Source organism: Hesperophylax consimilis, chromosome 26, assembly GCF_061612785.1.
Source record: "Hesperophylax consimilis isolate HC1 chromosome 26, BYU_Hcon_1.0, whole genome shotgun sequence".
Lineage (NCBI taxonomy): Eukaryota > Metazoa > Arthropoda > Insecta > Trichoptera > Limnephilidae > Hesperophylax > Hesperophylax consimilis.
The window spans coordinates 26,623,827-26,639,053 of record NC_142861.1 but is presented as its reverse complement, the minus strand read 5'-3'; the positions used below and the strand labels follow the sequence as shown (position 1 = coordinate 26,639,053).

The following is a 15,227-nucleotide window of genomic DNA, read 5'->3' as shown; positions in this document are numbered from 1 at the left end:
GAGCTGTTGAACTTAAGAACGAATCGTAGAAGCGACCCGTTCTCATGTGACAAGTGTCAACTGTGTACAAATGTTGGGCGCGCGTTTGGCGTGTATCCCGACTACGCACCGGTGCCGAAGGGATCAATGACGCTAGTTCCTCAGAGCATCTTCCATTGTAATACCGATAGAACAAGGACAGCATACCTACCTGACGCCTGTGCTCTAAAGATTGCAGTCCGTTTGTTAAGATTGGGGAATCTATCAAACGGACCGCCCGTTTCTGCACAGAGTCAAGGGTTTTTTTCAGGTATTTTGGGGCTCCAGACCAGAGATGGCTGCCAAATTCGACAGTAGGGCGCACTTGCGATTTGTACAGGGTGAGCAGTTGTGTACTATTAAAGTATCTGCGGGCCCTGTACAGTACGCCCAGCTTCTGAGAGGCCAACTTTACTCTAGCTTCGATGGAGCCCCCGTACCTGAGCTGGTCACTTATAGTTACACCAAGCATATCAATGGAAGGCCTGTTCGGAAGATTGCTTCCGTTGAAGGAGACTAGATTATCATTTGGATCCCTTTTAGACGTAATCAGACAGGATTGGGTCTTTGAAACATTAAATTCGACGAGATTATTAATTATCAAAACACTAGAACAAAGTATTTATCACAAAACTCGAGTTGGAACTCTGGTGTTTAATTTCGTTATAAAATCCGCTCTGCGCGAGGGAAGTCTGTTTTCAGAAATATAAAAGTTTACGACAGAGGTAGGTAGTAGATACTCGTACTAGGGGTGTAGGAAGAAATTGATAAAGTTTCGTACTTGTTAGAAGGCTTTTGAATTTGATACAAAGTGATCCTATCTTGTTATAACGTTTTTGCCTTCCGGAGGTACCTACATTATTAGATCCACCCTTGTTATTTTTTAAATGAAAGTTGATAGATATAATACCCGTCTCTCTCTCTCAACCTTTGTGTACATCGGACATTAGATTCTCTAAATCTGTTTATTCGTATTTACTGAAAAGCTAGTCAGAAGTTCAACTTGGAGTGACAAGTTTAGGTATGGACTAAGGAGACTCTATTGAAGCTAGAGTTAAGCCATCCTCTCAAAAGCTTAGCAACGTTGCATAATATCCGCTGTTTCTGTATAAATCTCAAGTGCGCTTTAGTATTAAGTTTGGCATTCACGTCTGGCCTGAAGCTTCTAGATAGGTACCTGAAAAGCAAATAATTCTACTGTGTGTGAGAGCTACAAATCCGTTCTATATATTTATTTATGTTAACAGTTCATTTACAAGTGATGAGCCAAATAAAGCAGGTGAAATTTTGTTTCTGTTTTACCAGTATTTGAGTGAAAAGCCTCTGAAAACTTTTATCATTGATTCTTTTTGACATAGACACAAGATATTTGACTTTTATTCGTTTGCTCATTTGCTAAGCTCTTGAATGAATTGAAAGCCTTTTTGTTTTACCCCTCTAACAATTTAAATCATTTCAAGACTAAGGACGGGTTGTTTCGGGGAATTTGAACAATTCATCAAATTTCAACGTTCATTTTCGGGTTCTATGAAAGTCCTATTCAAGTTCTGTTATTATATCATTGAAGGCTAGTTGCTTGACAAAACTTAAATAAAAACAGAACTTGAAAAAATCTTTCACAGAACTTGAAGATGAATGTTGAAATTTGATGAATTGTTCAAATTCTCCGAAACAACCCGTCCTAAGTGTTCCTTTTTACTTTCCCTAGTGACATTTAAATACAGCATTCCCACAGATATAAAAGCATTTGGAAGATTTTAAAATATGAATACAAAAAACACGTTTCGAAAATATTTATTTAATTTAGGACTGAGTCATTTTTATACCCTCTTGTACCTAGATTGTATGCGGTTGGCAATAATGTACTTTCGCACGATTGTAGATGTCTTCAATTGCACTGAGTAAAGTGATAAGATGGCTCTAATAATACACTCAATTTTAATTATTATCAAGTCAGAATAATAGAAGAGTTTGTATGAGACGATGTATGAATGTGAATGAGGCAAGAAGTGTGTGCCAAGACCGAGTTTTTTGGCGGTCCGTCCTCTCTGCCTACCCCTGCGGTAAAACGGCGCGATGGTTAGTTAGTTATCAAGGTTAGCAGAATACTATTCTTCTGGATGGGCTCTTAAGAATTTCACTTCTAGAGTATTCTTCCATAAATTATTATGTATACCACATGTTTGTATACACCCGTATGAGCGAATAATATAAATAAATATAAAATGTTATTTTTCGCTTCTTGGGGTTGTACACATTTAGCTAAAGGAAGTCAAAGAGTCATACTTAGAAGTAAAGTCCTATTACTCCTACTGAACATACCATTATCAGAGGCAAGCGCGAATTTTCTTCGTCAATCTACAAATTCTATGAAATGATACACTTTGAGTGGAAAATTGTACCTAGTACTGTTAAGAATAGGTTTTAGGAAGAAGCTTTACGAAGGGGTTTCCTGGCGAGTTCTTAGAGAGAATCAGATTAAATTAGGATGAAAAGACTGATTTAAGATTGTAAAATGCTGGTAGGTCAATCCATATGCGTCCCATTTAAAAAAAAAAAACATTTCTGAGAATTGACTGTAGCACGGATGTGCAGTAGGCTGGAGTGACATTGCAGAAGTCTAAAGTAAGTATTGTAATAACAAAAAAAGAAGCCTCATATTTTCCTTATTCGTGGGAAACACCATAAAAATTCGATTTATATATATATATATATATATTATGTTCTTAAAATTTCAGTACCTTGATTGAAGATTTGTACGTCTTTCTGCACGAGAATTTCTGAGCAAAGGGGAGGCAAACCCGCTAACATCGTTGGATTGCATTTTCATCACTATTTTCGCTAAACCTTCCACCGAAAGCAAACCTGTGTGATTATTTTTATATATAATATATGTGTGATTATTATTATAGATAAGTGAACGTTTAATATGCTGCTTTACCAATGCTCACTTTTATCCATTCTCCGCTACGATCATTCTCGGCAGGACTGCCAGACAACTGCAATTTAGCTACTTTGGTCAAGTCGCAATCTCATCTTATTTTATTTCTCTTATAATTATTGTAAATTTTTCCAGTTTTTTTCAATAAAATTTTGGCAGAAACACCAATTGGCTGAGATATATTCCAGTTATATAACTAATAATATGTACGCACTTGCAAATGCCTAATAACACTGTTTGCTGTATGAGGTCTAGATTTATTTTTATTAAAATTAGAAAACGAAGAATACCCGAAGTTAGACAGTACCCATTTGCAGGACTATCAAAAATTACTTACCAAAGCAAATACATAACGCATAATCAATTGGAAAAACTGACCGGGCCAATGGAATTACAAATGTCATAATGTATGGTATCTGAAGAAATGTGAAGTTAGAAACAAAACTCAAAATGTAAAAATGACCGTGTTTTGAGTTTTGGAACAAAGTGATTGATGCCAGTCTAAAAAAATCTGGCTCGAATATTAATATGAGATTTTAACCCAAGCAGTATACGGCCCTCTTCTTCGTACAAGAGTAGCCACACTAACACTGCAGCGGAATTATTAGAGAATCTTTACAAGTTTTTTAAATTTAGTTTATCTCATACTGATAGAAGTTGGTTGACCATTTGTGATACCAAAATAGTTCCCTTACTAATGTGAAAGTTGTGTAGGAACGAAGGAAGTCGAATAACATCAACATGCGGTTTAGTTTTATAGGCAAGGTGTTTCACAGCTGGTTTGCTTTTATTGTCTGCCTATGGTTTTAAACTTATCATGTAAACATTTCATTTGTATTGACTTGACTCTAGCATCCGGCATTGCTATTGAATACTAACTAAGGTTAAAGAAAATTAGGCAATTTTAATATTTGAGAAAACAAGTGGTGTTTAATGTGTATTTTTATTGCTTCATTTTTACAAAAGTAAACAAATAACGGGAGCCAGAGAATTACCTACCCTCAGGCAATGAACAATGTAGTTTAATCCAGATCATTTTACTGTACAGTAAATAAAGACAAAAAATAAATAGAACCTTTTACTAATTTCAAAGAGTTCCCAACACCAAAGTCTGCATAGTAAAGGCAAAGAAAGAAAGAAAGGTAAAGGAAAAGAACAAAGTACCTACGAGTAAATAAGAAGGTATTATTTATAAATCTGCCGAAGTAAATAATGTCCGTTTGTACCAAATCAACGTACTCATATTATGGATTAAATTATTGATGTCATTAGAGTGTCAAGGAATATAAAAATATGTGTATACAAACAAAGTTTAATTACGTTATATGGAAGTCTAAATATCATTGAAGAAGAAATACTAATAAATCTAAATTAAACATGAACAAAACAAGATAAAGAAAAATAAAAAGATAACGGTCTCAACTGGGAATCAAACCCAGGAAATTTGTCTTACCTGTACAACGTCTTTAATCACTCGTCCATTAGGACCTAATTATAATACGTCATTTTTATCGCATTTTAGAATTAACTTGCAACAATTTTTTCTTATGGCAGCTCTCTTTTTGAATGATTACAAATTTTTAAAGCATTGCTTTGTAACCTAGAAAGAGTCTCAAATAAACATTTTTTTTATTTGTATGGGACTCGTATTGATTTTTTCTAAAAGTTTTGTGAATATTTAATTTTTATTGAACTAACTTTTATTTTAATAACATTTGAAGGTTATAAACATCAATGTAATAACAAGTTATAATAATCTAGTGTAATTATTGAGATCTTTTTTTGTGAAATGCTATTGCTGTATTTATTGTTTTTTTACGTTATTTAAAAAATATGAATAGGGTGTAAGTTGATGAACGCATCTAATGAATATATCGATACTTGCATTTTAATGTGAATATATTTTCGTTCGTATTCTTGATGTGTTAATAAAATAATACGCTAATGAAAATGACATCATTTACTACTTTCAGACATCTAAACCTTGCATGAAATGTCTCTAGCCAAGGTGGCCAGATCTGAATAGCCAGGAACTTCCTACTTTCCTCTTCCCATACCAATTCCTATCAACCTCTCAACATACCATAATAATTGGGGATATCAAGATCCATTTGACTTTGGGCATTTGGGAATTTGTGCGGTAGATATTCGCGTAAAAATAACTAAGCATGCAATGATTATCATAGACAATTTCATAGTAATGGCAGCTTATCTGCAGTAACTTAAAATTATTTTTCATTATTACATATATGTTTAAAATTGTTTTTTTTTTAATAACGACTGTATTAAAAATTAAAAGTAGAGTACTTTTTTCACAGTCCTCACTCATGTTTGTTGATTTCCACAAAAACAAAAAAAAAATTAAGATCTTCACTTCATAATTTCAAATATTTCCTCATTCTCATGTTTAGTTAGTCATATGTATTATATATTATTAATGGTCAACTCAAAAAATGTTTTATTTACAAACATGTTCTACTGTGTAAGAACTATTACAAGAGATAACTGTTTCGCCTTCCGAAGGCATTATCAAACCGTTATAGAACTGTTTGATAACAGTTTAATAATACTTTCGATAACTATTTGATATTGCCTTCTTCTAGGAAGGCGTAACAGTTTTCGCAGGTGAAAATAATTATCACATAGCAGAACTAGTTTAATTCAAAACTCAGTATACTAAAATAATAATACTAATTCTTAAAAAGGTTAATCACCAAAAAAACATTGCTCTAATTAGATGTCTTAAGCTATATTTCTACTATTGTAGAAATAAATAAGAAAAGCGCCCCTGAAGAGAAATTGTTAAATTTTTTTAAATATTAAGCTGGCATGGCGAAGCACACTTAAGGAACTCTGTTCGAAAGTTTGCAATAAATTGCAATACTTGTGTTAATCTCTGTAATAACTCCAACAGGTAAAACAAATCGCTTTAGTTCCTCATAAGCTGTAAAGTTTTCAACAGATCCACATGTTGTTGTTAGGATACGCTAATAAATAGCTGGTCAATAAGTTCAGTCTGTATAGGTTACAGTTTCTGAACTCTGATGCACCGGCCATGGTTTATTTCTGCGTTGGACTGTTTTCTTAATTGGTTTTGGCCCATTGCCAGTGCTTTGGCAAAAGACTAGATCTACCGTGTCAATGTGAAGGTATGCTCGACTTGTTGGGAAGAGAACACTTCCACTGTACTGCTAACGATATGAAATAAAAACAAAAACAAAGTGGACTTAGTTTTCCGTGTAACTCACAGTCATAAATCACCGCGCAGAAGTGCACATGTGTTTTATTTTGTCGTGGTGTAAAAAAAAATGCTCATAGGTTTTTACAAAAGATACGTATCATTTTTGTGTTGCCTGATTTGAAAGGGTCATGGTATCATGATGTGATGGGTTGTGCTACATTTCCTTCTTCTTTAATTAAATGTCTGACTGCGTTACAATTGAGAAGTAACAATATTTTTTCTTCGCAGTCATAAAAACTAAAGTTGGAAAAAAAAAGTTTCAAATTTTCTTTTATGCATTCATTGACATTACCATTCAATTCATTATAAGAAAGGTATTTGTTAAAACGCGTGATAGCTGTTTCGCCTTCTGAAGGCAATATCAAACTAGTGAGGCCACTGACAGACGACCTATTTATTTTAGTTTCTATTCAAATTATTAAGTAAAGTTAATTCTGTTATTAATTATTAAGGTAAGTTAAGTATATTACACATGTACAAATCAACCATGTTGTGAAATATTGATTTCCACTGAAATATAGATAAATTGATAGTAAAAATCAATTTGCATTTAATTATATTGCCAATGCATTCATCATCAGTATTTTACAAAACTCGTATAGTCTTCTTATGACAAGTACTCCCTCAACTATCTTTTTTCTAAGGATTCGGTGTTGGCCTGCACTTGTACAGTGCACACCATTCTGTTACATAGTCTAGGTCTCCCAACATTCCCAATTATTTCTGTTTATTACAAAGAAACCTATATGATGGCAAGTAATCCATTTCTTTCTCTGAACAGAATAACAACAGAATAACAATAACAAACTCTAGTCAAACTTCGGTTTTAGCTTCAACTGATTTATAACCTCTTCTATATTATTTGATAATGGAAATAATTGTTAATTTAAAAAAATTACAACTTTGCAAGTGTTTCAAGACAATCACGTTTTTGCTATACAAAATTATTTATTTTGTTATATTTTATTGAATATTTGATATAGAAAATTTATAAGTAACATTATAGCCCAAATAATATTATAGGATATTGGATATGTGCACAAAGACATAATATAGTGAAAAGTACAACGTAGGTCAAGGATAAGCTTTAATACAAGCGTGAATATTATAGACTAGACAACGTTAAATATGATTTAAGATTTTCACGGCCAAAAGTATTTTTGTTATTTGTTTTTGGGGTAATATGCCGTGTTGCGCTAACTCCTTCTTTAGCCAACGTTTCGGACAGCATTGCAGTGTCCATCATCAGGGCAGATGTGTAGATAATACCCTTTTGCATCCCTTCGTGCAGGCCCTGCACTCAAAGCTATACCTTGCCACAATGTTCTGTGTGTTCAATTGAATTCGGCCCATCTCAAGAGAACGATCACGACAAATACGACACAAGTGCACCTTTATAATTAATATTCATGCCTAAATGTTACAATCAAAGTTGGAAACGTGGAACTTCTTTTTGGTGATTGTTTGTCTTGGGAAAACGGCGATCACCATCAATTCACCTCGATATGTAGAGGATACCCATTTTTTTAGGAAAAGTTTAACTTTTATAATTTTTAAGGCTATCAGAAGTTTCGCTGTCTTATTCATACTCGTTGTCTCTTTCATATATAAATATACATAAATGCATTGCCTCACAGTCTACCCCAATCAACTAGACACAACAAATAACTCTTAAAACAGTAAGTCTTGTAATATTGCGTTACGAATTTCATTATCAAAACATGTATTTTAGTTGTGCTTTAAAATGAATTTGGTTCTTGTCCCAATGAAATACTACTGCTCGTCAATAACGTTTTGCAAACTTAACTCACCGCTAAAAAAAAAACTTTTAATATAATGCCATAGCTCCAAAGAGATGCATAGATCGAAAATCAATCAATTAGAAATATTTGATACAAAAAAAGCATAAGAGATCTTATTAGAAAACTTTTGATGTTTTATTAACATATAAACAATGTTATTTTAAGCTGTTCGATATCTTCTCATTCCCGTACATTTCCGAATGTTTTAAAATGAAGAATTTTTGTAAACATTTGAACGAGTGCCGAAGTATGTTCTAAATATTTGCGTCATATTTTTCTAAATATTTACGCAGATAAAAGAAACTCCAACAGTCGTTAATATTTAACAAAGTAGTTTTTAGCAAAGAAACACTCAACTTGCCGAAATAAATTCTTACAAAAGCGTTTCGGTGAAAATGTATCTTTTTGTGGAAATGTTTCTTTTGTAATACCTAGGAAATATATTATTAACTATGGCGTACAATTCACTAGGTCGTACAATTCACTATGTCGTACAAGAAAAAAGATACAAATTGTAACGATTTTTAAATTTCAAGGCGTTGATAATCTACTAAATATGCCATACGTGCATTCTATTCTCTCCATAAAACGATTATCCACTGGATTGATTTTTCGGCATATTTTTCCATTTTGCAAAAACGTTTTGAGACATTTTCCATATTTATAAAACCTAAAAATACGGGATAAACGGCGAAATATAGGCGGATATATTGGCTTTAAAACGCAGTAAGCAGTTTTGTATGTACATTTATTAATATTTAGAGGAATGGTATAAATTAAACAATATGGTAAATGTACACATATAAATATATTTCCAATCACTCCAGTGGATGCACCAATATATTATGGAGAAGATTAAAAATTTAAGGTGCGTGTTGATAAAAAGGTAATGGGGCTGTTTCACTGTTTTGTGAGATGCGTCAAAAGATTTTTTTTTTTTTTTATTTTTATTTTTTTTTTTTTTTATTATTTATTAAATTTAATATAATTACATTTAATACAATATAAGATATGGGTAGTCCCACAAAGCTGTGACAATCAGCTTGTCTGTAGGTTCTACCATTTAATGTTATAACATAATACTAGGTAAAGCCTACGAGAGCGGACGTGTTTTAACCGCTCCAGTTTGTTTAATCCTTTCAGAAGGTTTCCCTTGTTAAGAGATCGCTGAAAAATGTTCAGCATCCGTGTTTTATATAGTGCTTACCTTCTTATTTCGCGAAATGCGCGTAACTTCTACCGTTTAGCCGGAATTTGCAATTATTATAGCATTTTAACCGATTAAATTTTGAAAGTGAACCTAGAACAAAGATTCTCAGTGCAGTCGAAGATTTTATACCTGACTCAAGTGTCAAGTGGTGTCGGGATTTACGGGACCTTTTCAACCGAGGATGTCTGCCTGGAGGACAGATAAGCCATATTTTGTTTAAAGTTTTTGTTTTTATTTTCTGTTTTTGTTTATGTATTTTGTTACAGATTGTACACATAAACTTCACTTTGACTTTGGTTCAAGATTTTGCTTATGATAGCCTGCGATAAACGAGCCCTAAGGGTCTGAGACAGAGGTGTGAAATCGTCGGATCACGACAATAGAAAGAATTTTATTTTTTTATTTTTTTTGCTGGATTTTATTTAGGTATTGGAGCCAGGAAGGAGTCTGAAACGGTCGAGAGGATGCACTAGGTGGCATGAAAGGCTGGGAGGTGACTGGAGAGACTAGGGTAGACTAGGATGAGGTGATTTTGCACAGCGGTGCTGCCAAGGTCTGTTATCTATGTGAGGATGTTGTGTCGGCGCTCTATATTGGCAGCAGACACATGTCAGCGCTATATTAGCGGCGGACACATGCCTGAGCGGATGACGAGCCTTGTGCTGGCACAGTTGGTGGACGGGGTAGTCTCTCTCCCTGCAGCAGCTGGTACAGTTCCTTCGCTACCTAAGACTCTTGCAGCAGAGTCTCCATCTTCTGTCTTTGTCGAGCGTCACAGCGGTGCTGCCAAGGTTTGTTGTCTATGTGAGGATGTTGTGTCGGCGCTCTTTATTGGCAGCAGACACATGTCAGCGCTATATTGGCGGCAGACACATGCCTGAACGGATGACGAACCTCGTGCTGGCACAGTTGGTCTAAATAACAAATGTAGATCCTAGGAAATAAATTGTACAGCGCCCTTGAGGTGATTTTTCACAAAAACGGCGCTCTACAAATTATCCAATTATTATTATTATTATTATTAATACACATTAGCTTAAGTTTAAATATTAATACCAAATATAATGTTTAGGATAGATAAACGTTTTGTTCATTTATTAACCACTTTTTTGTCAGTTTAGGGCAGGGTTCCTCATTATTTTTCAAGTTAAAGTTTTCGTTAAATTTGTTATAAATCACAGGTATCAAATAGTCAAGTGTTCTGCTACCATACTTATTTGATATTAGTGGAATTTTTAGGCCTTTTTTTTCAGTAAATCTTGTTTTGTGACTATGCACCAATGGCTTTTTGTACCCATTTTTTCCCGCATTATCCATAATTATAATAAACCAGAGAAGCCCTTTAATTGGGAGTAGGCCCTCAGAGCCATACAGTAATTTTAAGTTGTTTCTTTGTTTGTAAATGCTAGGTTTAACAATTTTTTTAATTATAGCAGTTTGTAGATTTTGAATGAATTTAATATTAATGTTACTCGAGTGTCCCCAAGTTCGAATTCCATATCTAAGTATTGATTCGACCATAGAATGATATATAAGTTTGAGAGTACATCGAGGCAATACAAATTTTAATTTATAAAAATTACTCGCCAAACATCGGAGCTGGTTACAAATTTTGATCACACTTTTGTCCCATTTAAAGTTATTGTCTACGATTATGCCAAGGTAAGTATATTCGTTTGCAAAATCAATTTTTTCACAGCAACAGATATTATCCATTTTTTTATGTATACAATCAAAATTATGTGCAGTTATTTTAGGTAAGTTCCACATTTTCAAGCTCGGTGATCTTATATACATGCATTTAGTTTTTTTGACATTAATAATTAATCCTACATCATGAGACCATTTAAGTAGTTCGTTAAAGTCAATTTGTAATTCTTGAATAGCTATTTCAGGGTTTTCATTAGAGACAACTAGTGCAGTATCATCAGCAAAAATAAATCTACGGGCTATTTTAAAAAGTTTAGACATGGCAATTACATATATAATGTATAATTTTGGTCCTAAAATTGACCCTTGTGGCACCCCTGATTTGATAAATCTAAAATTACTCATTACATTCAAAATCTTTACATACATTTTTCTATTTGTTAAATAGTTTTTGAAAAATGATAGGAGTTTACCACGGATTCCTATGATTTCGAGTACCTTGATTAATTGTGTATGGCTGAGTGTATCGAAAGCTTTTGAGAAATCAATAAATAATACTAGTACATGTTTTTTTGAGTTAAGCTCTGAATTTATATAATTGGAAAATTTTTCGAGCAGTTTATCACAGCTTTTTTGTTTTTGGAAGCCATACTGACATTCATCAATAATGCCCAAATTATTTAAATATTTATCCAAATTTAAAGATATATATTTTTCTAATATTTTTTCTAATGCGGGTAATAAGGAAATAGGCCTATAATTATTTATTACGGTGTGATCTCCATTTTTAAAAATGGGCCTTATGATGCTGCATTTTAGTTCAGCTGGAATGTGACTTGTGTCAATAATTCTGTTAATTAGGTGAGTAATTATAGGACTAAATAATTTAACATGTTTTTTTAGATCATACATGCGAATTAGATCCACGCCCGGTGTCTTTGAATTTTTCATTCTTCCGATAATGCATTCAGTTTGTTCTGTATTAGCTCTTGGTAGGTACATTGAATGTTGCAAATGTTCTTGCTTCAACTCAGACGCTCGAACATTGCATTCGTGCAATAACTGATTTACACCGTCGTCAAAGAATTTTGCAAAGTTTTCTGCCACCACATCCGCAGTTTGGGAATTTAAGAAATATTTAGATATGACTTCATCACAATCTGATTTATTTTTCCTACCCAATACTTGATTTACTTCATTCCATGTTTTTTTAATGTCCTTGAAACAATGTTTAAATTTGTTATTATAGTATATTTTTTTTGTGTTTAATATTTTTTTATTTAGTTTATTTCTGTATTTCTTGAATTCGATTTCATATATTTTATTGTTAGGCGTGTTTTTCCATTTCCTCCATAATGTATCACGTAGTTGTATATTTTCAATGAGATTATAATTTATCCAGCCCTTTTGGTTATTACGCTGTTTATTTGTATTTGATTTTGTTTCAGTACTTTTTTCGTAAATATATTTGAATTTCGATTTAATTTCTTCATAAATTAAGTTAGGTTCCGTTTTGTTTAGTATTTCATTCCAATCAGTGATTTCAATAAGTAGGTCGACTTTTTTTCCCGATATTACAGTATATTTCGTATGGTGCGATTTATTGGTGGTACCTGCCTCATAGGTAGAGAAACGCATCGTTGTTGCAATAAGGTAGTGATCCGCTATTATAGTTTCACATACACATGAGCTGATTTCATTTGTCTCTCTCTCTCTTACATAGATATGGTCTAGACATGTAGCCGTTACATAGTTAGTCAGTATGGCTTCACGGGTCACGTCATTAATACATTTTAAAAATCCAAATTTAGCCATAATGTTTTCATATTGCATTACAATTGGTTCCTGATAATTTAATAAGTTTATGTTCGTATCCCCAAGTACCATAACGGATTCTTTAATTTCAATATTTCCCAATATTACATCTAGCTCTTCGAGAAATATTTTTTTATTTGAATTAGGTGGTCTGTATATTGCCAATATATGTAGACGTTTATGTTTTTTGACAGAAATAGTTCCGTAGACACATTCAAATTTAGTTGGCATTATGTTAATTTGTTGAAACGTTAGGTGATCTTTCACATATAAAATAATCCCGCCTCCCGATTTGTTTTTTCGACAAAAGTAATGAGAAGTAAAACCCAATATTTTGTAAAGATGTATATCATTTTCATTAATCGACGTTTCACAAAGCGTGATTATATCAATATTACTCAGAGAGCTAGAGATAACGACAAGAAACGTATCCCAATATTTTGATAAGGATCGAATATTTAAGTTGATTGCAGTTAAATTATTATTTCCCGAAACATGTTTTTTGATAATCCAGTTCTCAAAACTTTGTGTGCGTTCATAAGCGATTTCAGAGGTGTCAAAATCTACGTTCAAATCACCCATATTGATAGGCGGCAATAGTATATAAACAAGTGTGAGGATTTATCAAGGCAAATAAATTGTATAAATATTTTTACGGAAGTAAACATTACCAATATATTCCTAGTTAGATTTTTGCTTTGTTCAGAAAGTTTTTGGTTAAATAATTGACAACAATAAATATTTTTTCTACATGTATGAGTATACCTAGGATAAACTAACATCAATATACATTTCAATACTCCCGTGTTAACACTATAGATACCGGACAATAAATTAGAATATAATATATTTAAGGAAGAAAAAAATATCAAAGATATGAGATACTCATATTTCGGAAGTAAAAGATATACATTATTGTGCTTATCAGAAGAAGATGTTAAGTATTTAAATACAGTTTTGGTTAGAAGCATTGATTTTTTAGAATAATAATACATATAAACATATCTAATCATAGTCTATGCGACTTTGCGCGATATGCATCATCTTTTTAAAGTAAGTGCAGTTTGTGTTGTTTGCTTTATGATTAGTGTTAAGGGTCATCTTAAAAGTATTGTTTTGGTAAATACAGTTGCTACATGTTTCTTCCGAGTTTTTGTTTGGGCATTCCTTCCATTCGTGATCCTTAGCACAATGTAAGCAGGTCGCGCTTTTGTCTTTGCTCAAACATTTCAGTGCAGTGTGTCCAAATTTCAAGCAGTGGTAGCACTGCGTCAGGGGGTTTGCATCTTCCACTCGTACTCTGCTGAATCCTATATTGATTTTTTCCTTTTCAATGAGGTAGGACCTCAGTGCTCCGCTGGTTTCTAATATATAGTTAGTGAGTCCATTTTGTACTTTAGGTTTAAACATTTTTATTAGTTTTACAGTGTTTTTTGTATCATTTTCCATTATATCTTTGATACCTTCATTTTGGGTTTTTAAAGCCTCGATTATATCTTCTTCTGTCAGATCTGCCTGTAGATTTCTTATGAAAATTTTTGTGTTTTTCTTTTTTAGTTCTTCCGCAACCATATTTTTTTTGAGCGTTTTGTTAATTTCATCCGTCAATTTTTCTGCGTGGACTTTAGTAGGGCAAGATATTATCAGTTTATTTTGGGCGGCTTTACGAACTCCATTTACTGCAATGCCTAAATTTGCTATTTTTATTTTTTTGACAATTTGTTCTTTTATTGCGTCTGATGTCATATTTGAATTTTCACTTTTAATAATCAATGAATATTTCGATTCCGGGATTTCTTTTAGTCGACTTGCATAGGTTTTTTTTTCCATATAACTTGAATTTTCAATTTTTTTTTCTAATTTTTCTATAAGTTTGGTTTGCAGAGAAACAATCTCGTTTTGAAATGAAGTTTTTTCGTGCATCCATTTTTCTTCTAGAAGTTTGATGTTTGTTTCCAGATTAGTTTTGGCCTTGGAGTCCTGTTTGGTAGAAATATTTGAGATTTCTAGTTTAATATGTTCTATTATTTGTAGCACGTCCATAATGGGTTGGGCTTAGTGACCGCAGTCACCTCACTCGCGGCAAAATACTAGTAACGGTGCGTGTAACAATACTCTAATATTGTAAAGACGAAAGTATTTACGTATACGTCCACACACCACCGCTGTGGCGAGTGTAATGTGATGTGATATTTACTGAACTGTCTGTAGTGACATTGAAAATGTCGGTGATCAATTGAACAGTTGAGTCGCTCTGCTAATTGGCGAGTTCTGATATGTAGAAGCCCTTACTTTCGGAATATAAAATAGTGCACGGGATCGACTTCGATTATACCAAGTATCATTTGCTAGGTACATATAAGTTAACCTTTTTCAGTACAGGTGAATTGAGTATAATTAAAATGTTTTTCGGCGTGCTTCTAAGTTATTGAAATCGAGCTTTCCTATTAAGAAAAAGGATGGATACAGGAATGAATAATACGTATATTTTTTCATATAGAAGTAACTCAGAAAACTATTTTGAACTTATTCTATTTCTGCGATATGGTT

The 15,227-nt window shown here is 33.0% G+C and overlaps 1 protein-coding gene across 1 annotated transcript in view; it reads right to left on the bottom strand.

The window, feature by feature from the left end:
* LOC149411359 (uncharacterized) overlaps positions 1-15,227 on the bottom strand; it is a 270,274-nt gene that overhangs the window by 155,716 nt on the left and 99,331 nt on the right. The window lies entirely within an intron of this gene.